Consider the following 17,198-nt stretch of genomic DNA (forward strand, 5'->3'; position numbering starts at 1 on the left):
AGTCTTGGGGAGAGAAAATAGCTCACTGTAGATTAAAATCTATGTTCAATATCAAAACTACATGTGTTTACCTACTACCACCAAAACTTGGTCAACCAGGAAATTAGATCTAGAAGAAAGCAGTGATGTTGCTTTCAAACAGATAGATTAGGTGAATCTCTTCACCTCCTTGAGCTACAGTATCTTCAACTGTAGTTTAGGGATAATAAACTTATCAATATTGGACCGGCAGTTGAAGCAAATGAGATTTTAGAAGACAGATTTGAAAACTGCAAGGAACTCTACAAATTAAATGAAACAGGATAGTAATGATTAAGACATTTTATATCGTATCTATTCCAACACAGTTCTATATTGAAACTCATAGTTCCATATTTAAATGCTAACTTAGTATTTGGAGGGAAAAAATCTTATTGGAAAAATAAATAAAAATGAAAACACATATATTAAAAAGAGGAATCAACCTATGCTATCAAATAGTTGAAATACACTTGGTGGGTGGGATTTGTTGTCTCTGATCTCCACCTTATGTGGGTCAATCCGTAAAGAGTGTAAGACAGAGCCTGTAAACCAATGCCATAAAATTCAACTTAGTTTCACTCCCATTTCAAATGTAATTCAAGTGCCTTTCAACAAAGATTTATTTTGAAGCCAGCTCTTTCACATCCCCTTAAGTTAGTGTATTTTATTTGCATGAAAATCCAAACTGATTTGATGTTGATGTCCAGCCACTCCATGAGTAGGAGACAGAAAAGATCTGTTAAAGGTAAAAATTGCCAAAGGGGAAACAGACATAATTTTTGAGATTTAGCTGTAAACAGCACTCTTTTCCCATTATCAGATTGTCATTAGAATTTCCAAAGAGCTGCTGAAGGACCGACGTGTATCCAGTTTAGATTCCAAACTTTCACCCTGCTTGACATCATTCTCTGAGTATATGCCCTGCCCACCCCACCCCTCCCAAAAAAGAAAAAAATTTCATCAGCTGCCACCAATGAAGGAAACATATTAATAACAATGTATGGAATGTTCCACACAATCACATCATTTAAAAGATTTGGGGTCCTCCCATGTAAATTCTCTCTCAATGGTTATCCTGCTTTCTGCTTTGTTGGAATCTAGTTCCTCAATTCCATTGTTTGGGTATATAATAATGTAAGAGTTTGGTTTTACAATGTATAAAGAAAAGGCTAGAATTTGTTTATAAACTATACTTGTCTTTTAATCTGTCTGCTTGTTCAATGGCACAAATATTCCTCAAGATTCCAAGCTATAGATCAGACTGTGGCTATATGATATTGAGAAAAAGCCAGAAAGAACAGAAATGGAGTCCCAGATAATAGAAATAAACATTTATTGAGAGATTAGCACATGCAAGTACTTAATTGGATGATTTGTCTGCATCTGCCCAGACAATCCTCATAATTATGCTCTAAGGTGGAAGTCATCCCCATTTTGTTAGGACAAAAGAGGCTCAGAGAGGCTGTGTTTACTGTCCAAGGTCACACTGCCATTAAATGGCAAAACTGGTACTTAAAATGGTTTTTTTTCCCCTTCAAATCTCACTTTCCTTCCATTGAACTCTTTACCCTCAATGATCAGCAGTCCAGGTTCAATGCTATAGCAGTCAGAGGTCCCATCAGATAACCAAAAAGAGAAATAGGTAGAAAAAATATCCTGTAAATTGGCACTTTGAATACTTGGGGAAAGAATTTTCTTTGTTAGAGAGTTACTACAACTGGTGACTTCAACTAGGCAAAGTGAGAATGTGACAATTTGAGTAAAAGAAGAGAAGCTTAACAGCTGTTATGAAGGACACAGTCACTTGGATCTGGAATAAATAATGGCAATGGAAGGAGAGGAACACAGAAGAGAGAGGGAGCTAGACCACTTTGCAGTGTCCATAGCCTATCAAGAAATGCTGTCCATGAGAAATCGCCAGTGGCAAATTGTCCAGAAGATTTTTCATAACAGGGGTCTGCCTAAGTTCAGTGTTCAAGTGATTCACTGTGTAACTCTACAAAAGCATCCTTTATCTTCCGGTAATTATCTACTCCACACTCTACTCACAACACTTGTATGAGAAATATCTGAAAAGAAAACGAGATGCTATTCCACATCTGTATCAGAAAAGGCTGGTGAAAGATGAGTAAGACATAGGGTTCAGAAAGCACTGGAAATTAGTAGCAGAGATGTCCATGTGATTGTAAGGAGGCCACTGTACAGTCCAAGGATATGGAAGAGGGAATGAGTTAGTTTATATAAAAGTCAAGGACATTCACACCTGAATTATATATGTAACTAGATTCTATTTGTCCTGATGTCAGTTTTCTCAGCCTATCAGCAGTGTGTTAGTAAAGGAAATGCCTAGAAAGTTAGTGACATCATAGCTTTCAATACCCTTTCAATAGCTTCTGACACATGGTTGTGATTGGCAAATGGTAGCAAATTCCTTTCCCACACACCCAGTATTCCTGTTGATGTAACCTTCTGCTCTCCTATATCCTTTTACTCCCAGAGAACCATAAAGAAATTAAAAGAAACTTTTGAGATAAGAAGTTGAGGATCCATGGTCTAGGAAATCTGGAGTTTAGTCAAGTGTTGTGCTACCTACCATCAGTGGTACTTCTATCACGTAAGTTACAGTCCCTTTGCAAAGGGTCATCCAAATCACTCTTTCTGCCAGATTGCCTTAGAGCATCATATTCTTCTTCCTATAAACCTCTGAACACCGTAAGGATTTCTGGCCACCAAGCTTACTTATAGAACACCTGATATAACAATAATAATAGATTTGAAGAAAAAAGAAATATCTAGGTTGCTCTGCTAACAATAGCAAGGATCCTTTCTCCAGTAGTCCTAATTAAATTCTTACTCATCCTCTTGAACATATCCAGGGACAAGAACATTTCAGAAGGAAATTCTATCTTTGAATAATCTTAACCATTAGAAAATATCTCCTTATATTGAGACTAAATTATACTTCTGGTCCTAGATTGGCTCCAGCATCTGGAACAGCATAGGTGGTATTCTTCCTCCATCTGTCTGTTCTTCAATTATTTGATGACAACTTTCATGCCACTCCCTAAGTCATACTAAATGCACTCAATTCTTTCAATCATTTCCAGATGGTGTGTCATACAGGGAACCACTTCTGGGTCCATTCCATTGGCCAATGTTCCTCGTAAATGTGTGGTGTGCAGAAGGGAAACCTATGCTCCAGATGTGTTCTTAACAGGGCAATATTCATTGGTACTTTTCTGCAAATTGGTCCTTTAATAAAGCAAACTAAGATGACTTTAGCCTTTCATGGCATTATATCAAACTCAAATCATACAGAGGTTGTCATTGCCTTGTTATTCAAACTGATTTTTTTCTGATGTCTTTAACTCTCTGTTGCCTTACATACATTTTTCACCCATATGAAAAGTTTAACATAACTTGTTCAATAATATGTCCCATTTGATAATATTATGGTACCAGGACCTATGTCATAACACTTGTAATCCTGGGGTAATGTAAAAGGGTCAAAGATTATATAACTAGTAGAATTTTGCAAGTCATATGCAATATTATTTTTAGACTCATGGCTTCAACCATGTCATAAAGTTCACAAGGCTCAAGCACAACTCAGAGAGAAAAATTTTTACAAAGATTTTATATGTCTTGTTAGTATCATATATTGCTGATTCTATGCTCAATTTTTCCTTCTTGTCTACCATGATTATTTACTTAACAAAAGCACTATCTTATCCAGGAATTTTATCTCTTCCTTAGAGACTCTTGTTGAACACCATAAGTCTGGTAGTAAGTTTGGAAGATCCCAAGTTAACTGAATTTTCTATATTCTGTACTCTAAGAGTTGTTCCTTGTATCAGAGGGATATTAGAAAAAAAGGCCATAGTATTGTTAAGAAAATAACTAGGAAAAACAGAAAAGACTATTATTCAAAAACATTATAATACACAGACTAGAAAACAGTATCAGGTAGTGAGAGAAGAGAGAAAGATGAGCTTCTGTGAGTTTGCTTCTAATACTGCTTTAATATTCAACCTCTGTATAAACATGAATACCATACCTCTGAGTCACTAGGCCTCTTTTCACAACACTATGCTTCTTTTTATATCATCTCAAAATAAGCCCCACCTCTGTCATAAATGTTAGAATAACTTCCACTGTATCGCTTCCAAGTAATCATCTAGATTCTGCTTAAAAGACCTCACGGTAGGAAACTCACAGATGTTAAGTCAGCCCAGCCCATCACTGAAAAGCTCAAACCTCATACTCTTAGAAAGCTATTGGTTTATTGTTAAACTCAGAAAGTAAAATATAGAATTGTGTCTCGTCCTCACAACCACCACAGAGATTACATGTCCATATGAACAAAGACTAAGAGAGAACGGGGACCAACGACAGGAGCAGTGGAACCATATATGAAATGATTTTTAAGAGTTTTATTTAGAATCAATAATGTTGATTATGGAAGAGGAAGAATGGTATTCTTTTTATTAAAGCAAAACTCTATCTCACTGCATTTCCAGTGCCTAAAACTCTACCTACCACATAACATGTAATAAACATTTTGCAGAATGAATGAATGTAAGATCTTCCTGTTAATATTACATCAAACCAGGGCTTCCCTGGTGGCGCAGTGGTTGAGAGTTCACCTGCCAATGCAGGGGACGCGGGTTCATGCCCCGGTCCGGGAGGATCCCACATGCGGTGGAGCGGTTGGGCCCGTGAGCCACGGCCGCTGAGCCTGCGCGTCCGGAGCCTGTGCTCCACAACGGGAGAGACCACAACGGTGAGAGGCCCGCGTACCGCAAAAAAAAGAAATTACATCAAACCACTGAGACTTTACACAACAGGTATATTTCCTCTTCCACAAAACAGGTACCAAGTTCTCTGAGGACTTCCTTTGCCCAGGATGAGCTTTTCTTATTCCTTTAAAAGGTGCTAAAATAATATATATTATTAACCCCTTTTATTGATTACCCTCTCCAATAGTATGTGTCAGTCAGAAGGCAATATTTTAGGTGGGGTCTGGCCAAGGTAGGTGTTGGGAAGGGGAGGGTAAGGGTAATTGCCATAAAGAGAAACCAAATTTTTCCCACCCTTTGCCTGACTTGCTTTCTCAGAACCTTCTGCTGGTGTTTTATAGTATCATCCCTCCAGATGAATTCTCCACATTCTTTGTCCACCCCCAAAACAGTCTCATGAAGACATTTTACCCCCTCCCTCTCCCCTGTCATGGAGTTGGCTGTTCTTCCCAGATTCTTACAGGGTCACAGGCTCCCTCACTCCCTCAATTCTTTCCTCTGATCTCCACATCAAATGTTCTATGATGCAAAAGCACATGAGAAAATGGGAACTGTCATTCAAGCACAGATTTTAATTGTTTGCTCTTTCATTTTTAACATCTTTTTTGACCCTTGGAGAAGAGTATAATGCACGGCCTCTTATGTGTCTCCAAAATGAATTTAGCAAATTAAGCCTTGGGAGACCCACCATTTTTCTCCCCCTTAGAATGAAATACAGCTTAACGCTTGAGTTATGTATCTAAGAATGTGGTTTAACAAGACAAAAATGAAAAGAGAAACACTCTAAGCTTAATTTTAAACTACAAAAGCATGGCACCCTCAGTATCTGTGGGTAAACTCTAGAATGACAGCTTTAATTAATTTGGAATTTCACCAAGACATAAATTTTCTCCTACCTATTTTTAAAGACAAGAATATTGATTTTGGATCAGCAATAAATTCCTGTAATATCTGTCCTTAGTAGAAAGCCAAGATAATTCTAGTCCATTTCTTTTCGTCTTGGAAACGTTATGCCAAAACCATCATTTTGTTGGCTGCATACATTCTGATTTATATTCAATGAGAGTTGTAAAAGGCTTTTATAGAGGAGACAGCCGAATGACATATCCCTATAAATCACGACCATTTTTACTGCCACAAAGTTCTAGGGTTGAACTTCAAATATAACCTGACTGTAAACTCTGTGGATGGAACCGCATTCTTGTTGAATGAGAAACACGTTTCCCCTTCCACCGTGAGTGACTGCACATTCCGATCCGTTTCTGGCAGATTTTGCGAGCATCAGAGAAACCCAGGGAACCGTGCTCGGCTCTGATGTAGCAGCTCATGAAATGCAGGTCACCCAGGCCACCTCTGGATACAGCTATGCTTTCAGCTTCGTGAATCACTCAGATTGGTACAGAGACTGGGTGTTGAGATGAAATACATGAGGCATTAAATGTAACAAGAGGGAGAGGAAGCTAATTTTGGCAAACATCGGATCAGAAATACAACCCTAGAGAAAGGAATCACATTTCATTCAATATGAATCCTCATGAGAATTTCTTCTGGCCATGGAAATGTCATCTTTGTGCACAATTCTTCTAAACCTTCCAGTGATCATACCTGTTCAAGTCAAAGGTAACTCACTTTTGTGAGAAAGCTGTGCAGAGCAGGTGAAGGAGAAGGGTACCAGGGATTAGAAGCTCTGAATTTTCTTTCAACCTGTCTTTGTGAAAAGAACTTGGGTTTAGAAAAGAGAAGCATGGCTTGTATGATATTGGAAAATATATGAAATCTCTTGGTGCCTAGATTCCTTATCTATATAAAACATTTGTTCTATTAAAAATATAGATGGAAGAAATGCCGTTGTGCTTTTCCCCCCTAAGTCAAATTAAATCCAATTTGAGTAGCCACTTAACTAAGATTAGCAAAACTTCAGTATCACTTTTGGAATTTCTCTACCCCGCTCTTTGTCAGCAGTAGGACCCAGACTTATGAAGTACAAGATGAATGTAACAGAAGCCTTTGGTCTTCAGCCCAAAGTGGTAACCCCTGTAACTGCTTCTTTCCCAAGACTGTCATCCATTCAAACATACGTAGCTTTGTGGGCAGTGCCATGTTCTTCAGACCGCCTTCAGATGCAGAGATCTTCACCTAGGTTCCCAAGGGCCTGCAGCTTGGTGCCTAGTCTCTCCTGGCACCAGCAAAATCCCCTCCCCCCATCAAAGGTCTTCCTACCTTCATTGCATTATTATGGGCAGGAATAGTCCAAACCCTTTACCCTTTGTCCACCTTTGCTGTCTGATGAAACTACTGACCTGGCTTAGACCAGACTCTATTTCAACCCAGGCAAACCACAGGCTGCATCCCCATTTCGTCTCAGACAAAGCAGCCTCATCATATCGAAAACTCTGGGCATGCACAAACCCAGGTTTGCATGCATGCCTGGGTGAGTGCGTGTGCACACACACACACACACACACACATACAGAATTCAATGGCCCTTGAGAATAGGAGCACTCAGACAAGCTGAATTTTCCTAAAGAAATGAGGATAGAGAGGAAGATGATTTCATTTTTTTTTGGTGAATCCATAGCAAGAGTGTGTGTTTTTGTAGGGCGGGGGAGAGTGGGGGTGAGGGGAGGGGGCAATTACCTTTTATTCATTATGCAAAATATGGGGAAATCTCAGCTTCTCCCTTGGTATAATCACCAGTTAAACACGTTCCGTAGCTAGACCTGCAATCTGTTTCCCTCTCCCGAGCTCCGGCTCTGTGTGTTCAACCCAAGCTCCTCTTGGCAACACATCAAAAGCCAAACTCATCATCTCTACTCCACTCCACCAACGTGCCCTTTCTCCTGTGTCATATACATCTGTGAATGGCACCACCATCGTCCAGCCAGAAACATAGGTAGCATCCTTGAGTCCTCCCCTTTTCTCAGTCCGTGTAAAATCAACCACAAGACCGGCTCACTTTACAATCTTAAATTAGCTTAAATCTGTTCACCCCTCTTCTACCACTCCAGGTCAGTCCACCATCATTTATTTCCTGGGCTGCTATACTATAGCACCTTAACTGGTCTTCCTATTCCCAACGTTGTTCTGGGCTTGTTCCCATCCAGACCACATTATAGCCCAAATGGTCTCTCTAAACTGTAAAGAGTTGCAGGGTGCCCATTGTAATCTCTCTGTAATGCTTTTTGCCTGATTTTAATATAGCTTCTCTACGTTCTTTTGCTTACCTTTTCTCCCACTATATCCTTTTCCATTTGAACTTTATAGAACAAGCTAAGATACTGTAGCAAATATTAATAGACCAAAATATAATAGTTCAGGGCTTCCCTGGTGGTGAAGTGGTTGAGAGTCCGCCTGCCATTGCAGGGGACACGGGTTTGTGCCCTGGTCCAGGAGGGTCCCACATGCTGCGGAGCCGCTGGGCCCGTGAGCCATGGCCGCTGAGCCTGCACGTCCGGAGCCTGTGCTCCGCAATGGGAGAGGCCACAACAGTGAGAGGCCCATGTACCACAAAAAAAAATAAAAAATAAATTTAAAAAAGTATATATAATAGTTCAATACAATAAAAGCTCTTCCTCCACCATCCCCACACAGTCCTGAGTAGGTATCAGTTCTCTGAAGATGATTCTGCTCCAAGCTGTTATTCAGGGACCCCAGTTACTTCCACGTGTGGCTCTGCTATCTCCTAGGGTCCACTCCAAATCTGAAGCCAGACAGATCAAGGTGAAAGGGCATGGTGTGCAGTATAGAAGGATTAATGGACCAAGCCTGGAAATGGAAGCTATCCTTTCCACTCACATTATACTCAGCCACACCCAACTGCAAAGGAGGCTAAGTGTCCAAGAAGGGTGCATGGATTTTGTGGATGGCCAGTACCTTTAAGTTAACAGACAAAGAAAAGGATTCTTTACCACTCTTGCAATTTTTTAAAAAAGGCTACCTAAGAACAATAGCCTCTCAGGTGTCTGAGTGGCAAAGGGTGACAGTGTAATTAAGAACATGGACTTTGGAGACAGACTTAAGTTTCAATCCTGGCTCTGGTGCTTACTGTTTTGGGTGATTTAGAATAAATTACTTAACATCCATGAGCTTCAGTTTGTTCATCTATAAAATGGAAATTATAATAAGGTATGAGCTTTTTGTAAGGGGTAAAGGATAGGAAATATTTAAAGCAATTAGCTCAGTACCTGTCAAAAGCAGTCTCACTAAATGAAAATAATTACCATTAGAGTTACTGACTGAGTGAAATGGAAGCTAGAAAGAGAGATTAGAAAGACTTTAGAATCAAGTGGATTCTCCTTTGTGACATTTGGCAAATTATTTAACATTACTTAAATTATTATCTAGACCTTTATGTTTTCATCTATAAAATGATCATAATTCCTTATAGCTCATAGAATAATGTGGGAATTGAATGCAATATGAACATAAAGTCTTTTATATTATGTTCCACACATAATAAGCCCTGTACACAATAATTATGTTGACAATTATGATTAAAGAAGGAAACAGTGTCCAGAAGAAGAAATCATTTACATGGGAAAAATATTTTTCCCTTTCTAGAGAGAGTAACTGACAATTTAAAACTCTTCCCTCTCTCTTTCAACTCCTGTTAATATTGTTAAAATTTTCAAACCGCAAAACTCAAGTATGCAAAAAATGTAAGTATTTTTCCTAGTTTCTGTTCAAAACTCTTATGGCACCTAGAGCAGATTGGATTTTGCAGTTTCAAGGGAAATTCAGTCACTTAAGGGTTTTCTCAGTCAATTCTAAGTAAACTCAATGTATGGTTCCACACCTGCCCCACGTTATGGTGACCTCCAAGAACCAAAAGCGATTTAGTATCCAGAGTAAGACAAGTGGTTCTCGGTCACTAGCTGCCCCTGCTGACTTTCACTGAGGTTTACAAAGCCCTGTTTGAGCCAGGGTTTTCCTTAGACTTCCTTGGATGTCTGTGGTCCCCTTTGCTGTCATTTATGTCTCATCCCTGTCTTCCAGCCACTTCTTGCATGCATTTCCACGCTTCCATCCACCGCTGCTATGGCTGCACGACCACATGCCACAGCTGGATTTTCTACCACAGTATTTTGTAACTACAGACAATTGAGCAAGACTATCTCATCTCTCTCTGCCCCGCTCCCCATGAAGACACATGTCCTCAACTGCTTCTATGTCATAATCACTTGGAAAAATATCTGCAAGGCTGCTAGTTCCTAGGGTTCAAAGGGCAAAATCCAGGCATTGTCCCCTTTATTTGAAGATGCCCCCATATTACGTGGAGGATGGAGATAAATCGCCTCCCTCTTGGGGGCTTATGACTAATCCCAAGAGAAGGGAAGGAACAGAACCCCTCTGATGACCACTGGCATCAAACTAATGTGCTTGTTCTCAAAGTCTCTCTTTCCTTCTCCAGCTCAGAGAATTGTTCCAAGTTGAAAGATATTCCATTGTACTTCATTTTTGAAACTTGCAAGTCATGAATTTTATACCTGGAGTTTTGTTCCACTGTGACATTTTCTTCTTGAGGAAAAGAAGGCTTTCCTCAAACTTCCAGGGTAACTCCATGCCTATATTAGGTCACCTCCTTGTCACTGAGAAAACAGGGGCATCAAAGAATGATATTGTCCCATGGTCACCAAACTCAGGACACTTGGTGCATCCACACTCATGTTAAACTCCCAGCTCTACTAATTAAGTGCCCTGACCCTAGGAGAGACCAGCCCCTCATACTCTGGGACTCAGTCACAGTCCCTTTGCAAGGTCTTCTCGCCAAGTAAATTCATTTTTCTTCTACATCAGGGATCAACAAACTTTTTTCTAAAGGCCCAGATAGTAAATACTTTAGGCTTTTTGGGCCATACATTCTCAGTTGTGACCTCAAACTCTGCCTTCCCATCACAAAAGCAGCTACAGACAATACATAAAATAGTAGGTGTGGCTGTGTTCCAATAAAAGTTTATTCATGGACACTAAAATTTGAATTTGTATAATTTCCACATCACTACATTTTTTTTCTAATTTTTAAAACTATTTACAATTGTAAAAACTATTTTTAGCTCATGGGCCTTCAAGGTGTCTACCAATATAGGCAACTGGCCAGATTTGGCCCATGGGCCATCGTTTGCCATTCACTGCTCTACATTATTTATCTCTCATTACTTAACAGGCTATTGACAAGCAGTTATTTTATACACTCTACTGTCTTATATCTTTTTAAAAAAATTATCTTCTCTTAAAGGGAACCCTCTTACACTGTTGGTGGGAATGTAAATTGGTGCAGCCACTATGGAGAACAGCATGGAATTTCCTCAAAAAACTAAAAATAGAGTTACCATATGATCCAGCAATCCCACTCCTGGGCATATACCCAGACAAAACTATAATTTGAAAAGACACATGTACCTCTATGTTCACAGCAGCACTATTCACAATAGCCAAGACATGGAAACAACCTAAATGTCCATCAACAGATAAATGGATAAAAAGATGTGGTACGTATATACAATGGAATACTACTCAACCATAAAAAAGAATGAAATAATGCCATTTACAACAACATGGATGCAACTAGAGATTCTCATACTAAGCTAAGTTAGTCAGAAAGAGAAAGACAAATGCCATATGATATCACTTATGTGTGGAAGCTAAAATATGACACAAATGAACCTGTCTATGAGAGAGAAACAGACTCACAGACATAGAGAACAGATCTGTGGTTGCCAAAGGGGAGGGGGGTGGAGGAGGGATGGATTGGGAATTTGGGATTAGTAGATGCAAACTATTATATATAGGATGGATAAACAACAAGGTCCTACTGTAGAGCACAGGGAGCTATATTTAATATCCTGTGATAAACCATAATGGAAAAGAATATGAAAAAGAATTTATATGTATAACTGAGTCACTTGGCTGTATAGCAGAAATTAATACAATGTTGTAAGTCTACTATACTGCAATAAAATATTAAAAAAAGTGATATGCAAGAACAACAAAAATAATTTTCTTCTCTTGATTCTCCAAGTCTTTCTAACTACTATATTAATGCTCTGTTGATCTTCACAGCAAAACTTCTTAAAAAATGTTTATATGTTTATCCCACATATTACTCTCTCAATTATTTTTCATATCATTCTAATGTAGTTTTCATTTCACCACTATTTAAAAAATCTTCTCTTGTAAAGGTCACCAACTATCTCTGTTTCCAAACCTAATGACACTTTTCAATCTACAGTTTATTCAACTTCTCAGTAGTTTTCAACACAGCTGACTCTTCCCTCCTTGAAACATTGTCTTCTTGCTTATGAGACTTTTAGCCCATCTACCTCACTGGTCATTCCTTCTCAGCCTCTGCAGCAGACTCCTCCACTTATGTCACAATCCCAGGCATTCTTTCCTATTTTCATTCTCTCTCTAGGTATCCTCATAGCCTTGGCTATAAGCTATATTTTAACATTCTGAAAATGTGTATGTCTTCTGCCCAGACCATTCCTCTCATATCCAGACTTATGTAACCAACTATCTGCTTGGTATGTCCCTGTAGATGTCTAAGAGGCAACTCAAAGTTGACAAGGCCAAACAGAACTACTGATTTTTGTCCCCACCCAAATCCTCTTTTTTCTCCAGCTTTCCCAGGTAAATGGCTCTACCATCTGCTTAGATACTCAGATCCTCTTTGACCTTGATTTCTCTTTTCCTGTCACCTACCAGACACATGCTAATAATCAATAAATCCTGTCAACACAACCTCTAAATTATAGCTTGCATTTCCACTGTGTAGCTCTCATCCAAGTGAAGTCACCACCTCACTTAACTAAATTATTGCAATTACCTCTCCACATCTCCCTTCTGCACCCCTGCCCCTCTACCTTCTCTCTACACAGAATTGAAAGCCATCTTTCAGATATGTGAATTAAATCATGTTGCTCACCCACTTTAAAGCCTCCTATGGCATCCCGTTGCCCTTGGGTTAAAATGCAAACGGCCTCCCACATTCTGCAACATCTTGCAAGACCTGCTCTGTTCTCATTTCATGCGTTCTTTTCCCCTTGATCACCATCTCCCAGCCACAGCCACTTTCTATCAGGTCCTCAATTATAGCAAGCTCTTTCTGACCTCAAGGCCCTTACATATGCAGTCTTCTCTACTAGGGACATTCCTTCTATGGCAATTCAGTGTTTGTCTTGAACTTGAGGCCTTCCATGGACCAAACCCAAAAGAGCCTTCTACCCGTGACATTTACTTTCTAACCCGGCTTAGCTCCTATTACTAGTCATATTACCTACCTATTATAGATAAAGCTTCATAAGTTATCTACTTATTGTTTATTTCTTGTCTCTCTACATTCCATGAGGTCAGGATCATCCCTCTCTTGTTCATCATTGTATGCACAATGTCTTGCACAATACCTGATGCATAGTGGATGGTTAATAAATGAATGTCTACTCATTTATTTTTTTAAAAAATGTAAGTCTTAGAATGTTAAATTTGACAAAGACTATTAGAGATACTACGTATCATCCAGTTCCCTCATTTTGCAGATAAATAAACTGAACCCCAGAGTGTTGTTGATGAAGTGAATAAAGTCATTACTTAAATAGGACTATATAGGACTAGAATCCAGTTCTTTCTTTTCCAGCCCAGGGCTGCTGTTTCTACATCACAGAGGGCAAGGCCAAGATCATGGGAGTAATCCTTGTTCTATATTTTATTCCTTTTTCTTTATTAAAGTTAATGTTTTTAACCTTTCAATAAATTCCCAGAGGATAGGGACAGTCCTTTAAATTTGCCTTATGCAGCAAAAAGGGAGATAGCTGCATAAACTTTTCCAGACATTTTGTTTATAGCCCTCAAGTTGGTATCCAATAGAATTTAAATTGAATTTAACCTATTTTTAATATTTCAAACCATAGTTGGTTCATGTTTTCCATATAAAATCTGCAGTTCTGTCTTCGCATTCTGCATTTCCATCGTCTTTTTCCACCGTCAAGTGGTCTGGCTCTCCCATGATTGTGGCAGCCAGATGACAAATGCTCTTCCAAATAACCTCAGGAGTGCTTTCTCCTTCTGCACCAGGGTCAGGCAGCCAGCTCAGGGAGTGGAAAGAGCAGGGCTTAGGAACCGGGCGCCCCACTTTACAATCCTGGCTCTGCTACTAATTCCCCTGTGTCACTCTGGACAATTTGCTTAAACACCCTGGCCATGACCCCCTGACTTGTAGAATGGAGGATTCAGAATCAAATCTTCCCTAAGTTTCCAGCCAGCTCTAACCTATGTGTAATTTTCTGTGTGTATTTCCACACATAAAATAAAGCTTTGCACCATACGATTAGTTCATCTCATCTGCCTCCCTCTCTCATTTATTTTCTTCCTTTATAAGGTGACATTCTTAAGGAATCTTAGGATTCCTAAAAATCTCAGGAATCCTTAGAACCTCAGAGTTCTAAGATTCTAATCTTAAGGAATCTTCTCAAACTCCAAATCACTCCTAAGAATGTTCAATTGCTTTTCACAGTTTGCTTCAGCTTCCTTAAGTTGATGCCCTGAGCAAGAAAATGCTTGATGCATCATGGGAATTCATCACCCAATAGGCAGCCTCGGAACATGCTCCTGGCACCACTGAGGTCAGGCTTTCTCCTCAGGAATTGCAATTTCTGCATATTTCGGGGAAAATGCTTAAGGAAATTTCCAAACCCCTGTAATCTATTCTTCCACTGCCGAGGGCAGTCAGACATACACTCAAACGTCCAAGAAGGATGAACATTTTTCCCTAAACTATTCCACTCCCTGCTTAAATTGATACTAAACTTACATAATCATCCTCCTTATCTATGCCAGGACCACTCTATAGACAGGCTGCCATTCGGTCTCTCAGTCATTTATATATTTAACAATTTTTTTCAGTAATTACTATGTGCCAGGCATTGTGTTAAGTACTGGGGACATAGACATGGATAAAACACTAATCAATGCTCTCAGAAAATGTGGTCTCCTGGCAATGCTAGATGAGTAAATATGCAAGTTCAAGGTAATAACTACTACAGTGTCCTTTTACAGACTTCATGGCTTTTTTTTTTCTTTGTGGTATGCGGGCCTCTCACCATTGTGGCCCCTCCCTTTGCGGAGCACAGCTCCGGACGTGCAGGCTCAGCGGCCATGGCTCACGGGCCTAGCCGCTCCGCGGCACGTGGGATCCTCCCAGACCAGGGCACGAACCCGTGTCCCCTGCATCGGCAGGCGGACTCTCAACTACTGCGCCACCAGGGAAGCCCTTTTTTTCTGGCTATTTTGAATGATGTACTGGGGGTCAGTGGGTCTGGATGGCATCATGGTATTTTCAGTACCCAAAAGCTATAAAAGACTTAATCCAGCTGTGTGTTTTGTGCAAATTATCAATACAAGAAGGGTGTAAGATAGGAAGGTGAGGGAGTGGTGATTTCTTCCTTATGGTACTGGGGAGTCTTCGAAGATGCTAACCATATTTGGACAGAGTCCAAGACCCCACAGTCTTATTTTAAAGTGTCAGGCCAATGGCACCAATTCTATCCAGCAGAGTTTTACTGAAAAGCTACTGCCTGCTCTTCTCATCTTAACTCTTGAAGTCCTGCTGGAGTAGATTCATGCTTTTCCATAGTGGAAATTCTCATCAAATCCAGAGGAGTTCCACTGCTTGGTAATGCAGCTCCCAAAAGGAGCCAGAGAGATGGGGTACCACACTAGGTTTTCCCACCAATTGACACAATGTCCCATGGCACCACTGAGAGTTTGTGTGAACTTATCATCTCTGAAGGTAATTTGGGAAAGGAGGTTGTTTTTGCCCTGCTATGGTAGAGTTTATATTTCAGTCTACAATGCTTTCCAGGTGCCTTCGTTCTTTTTTTTTTTTTTTTAATTAATTTATTTATTTTTGGCTGCGTTGGGTCTTTGTTGCTGCGCACGGCTTTCTCTAGTTGCGGCGAGCGGGGGCTACTCTTCGTTGCGGTGCGTGGGCTTCTCATTGCGGTGGCTTCTCTTGTTGCGGAGCACGGGCTCTAGGCGCACCGGCTTCAGTAGTTGTGACATGTGGGCTCTAGAGCGCAGGGTCAGTAGTTGTGGCACACGGGCTTAGTTACTCTGTGGCATGTGGGATCTTCCCAGACCAGGTATCGGACCCGTGTCCCCTACATTGGCAGACAGATTCTTCACCATTGCGCCACCAGGGAAGCCCCTCATTCTTTCACTATAGTACAGAGCCAAAAGGTCTGCTAAACTTTGGGATAACAATAATAGTAACACAATTAACATTTGTTGAGCATTTACTAGGTGCAAGACATGGTTTTTAGTTCTTCAAGTGCCTCTTCTCCTTTAACCCTCCCAACACCCCCATGAGGTAGGTACGAACATAATCATCCTCACTTTTCAGATAAAGAAACTGAGGCATAAAGAGAAGTTAAATAATTTGCTTTATGTGCACAGCTATAAATTGGTAATGCTGAGATTTTAACTGGAAGTCCATCTAGTCATAGCTTGCATGTCTGCCTACTAAGCTAAATTGCATCAAAAATTTTTAAATGTATATTCCTGAGATATCAATTACTGTAGATGCTAACTAATTTGATACATAATGGTTATGTTAAAAAATGGAATTTTAAAAAATGAACAAAACAGAAATTTCAGATGAAATCTAATGATGAAATAGATTTCAAATATGCTGTATCTTACTGTTAGCTACTGAGTTTTTCCTATCCCAGCCCTCTGCAGCCCACTCCTATGGGTATGAATATACTTTTCCTTGCTCTTAGGAAAAAAAAAAAAAAAAACTTTCGATGAGACAGAGTAAATGGATCAAATCTAAGTGCCTCATCCAGTTTTTCCATCTCAAACATCATTTCTTGCTCTGTTCCAATGAGCTGGTTATTTGGGGAGGCAGGTCTATTGAAGTTAGTTCCAGGACTTCCATCTCACTTTTCCAACTGCTTAGAATGCTCTCCATAGAGTATACGGCTATGTGAATCATGACTGGTAAGTTCCATTTCTGGCAGCAACACCTCTGAACCAACATGTGAGGGTTGCTTAATTTGAAGATTAATAGAATTGGGCAGTTAGATGGGTGGCGGTATCAGAGTCAACATGTACACTAATCCTGTCTAGATTGATGCAAGAGTTTAGCTTGCATGCAACATCTTTCAGGAAGGGAATGAATAGTGATAACCTTAGGGCAACCAATCACAGAAACTGAGTTCCCCATGATAAAAGATAAGAACCCTAAGCTCTCATGATCAATGGCACTCGCTCCCAATGTGGTGGTCCATGGTCTTTTCACACCCTCCTAACATTTGAAGGTTTAACTTCTGGATGGAAACTCTGGACCTCAAAGCAACTATATATCTTGTTCTTGGTTCTATC

Source organism: Mesoplodon densirostris, chromosome 13 (assembly GCF_025265405.1).
Source record: "Mesoplodon densirostris isolate mMesDen1 chromosome 13, mMesDen1 primary haplotype, whole genome shotgun sequence".
Taxonomy (NCBI): domain Eukaryota; kingdom Metazoa; phylum Chordata; class Mammalia; order Artiodactyla; family Ziphiidae; genus Mesoplodon; species Mesoplodon densirostris.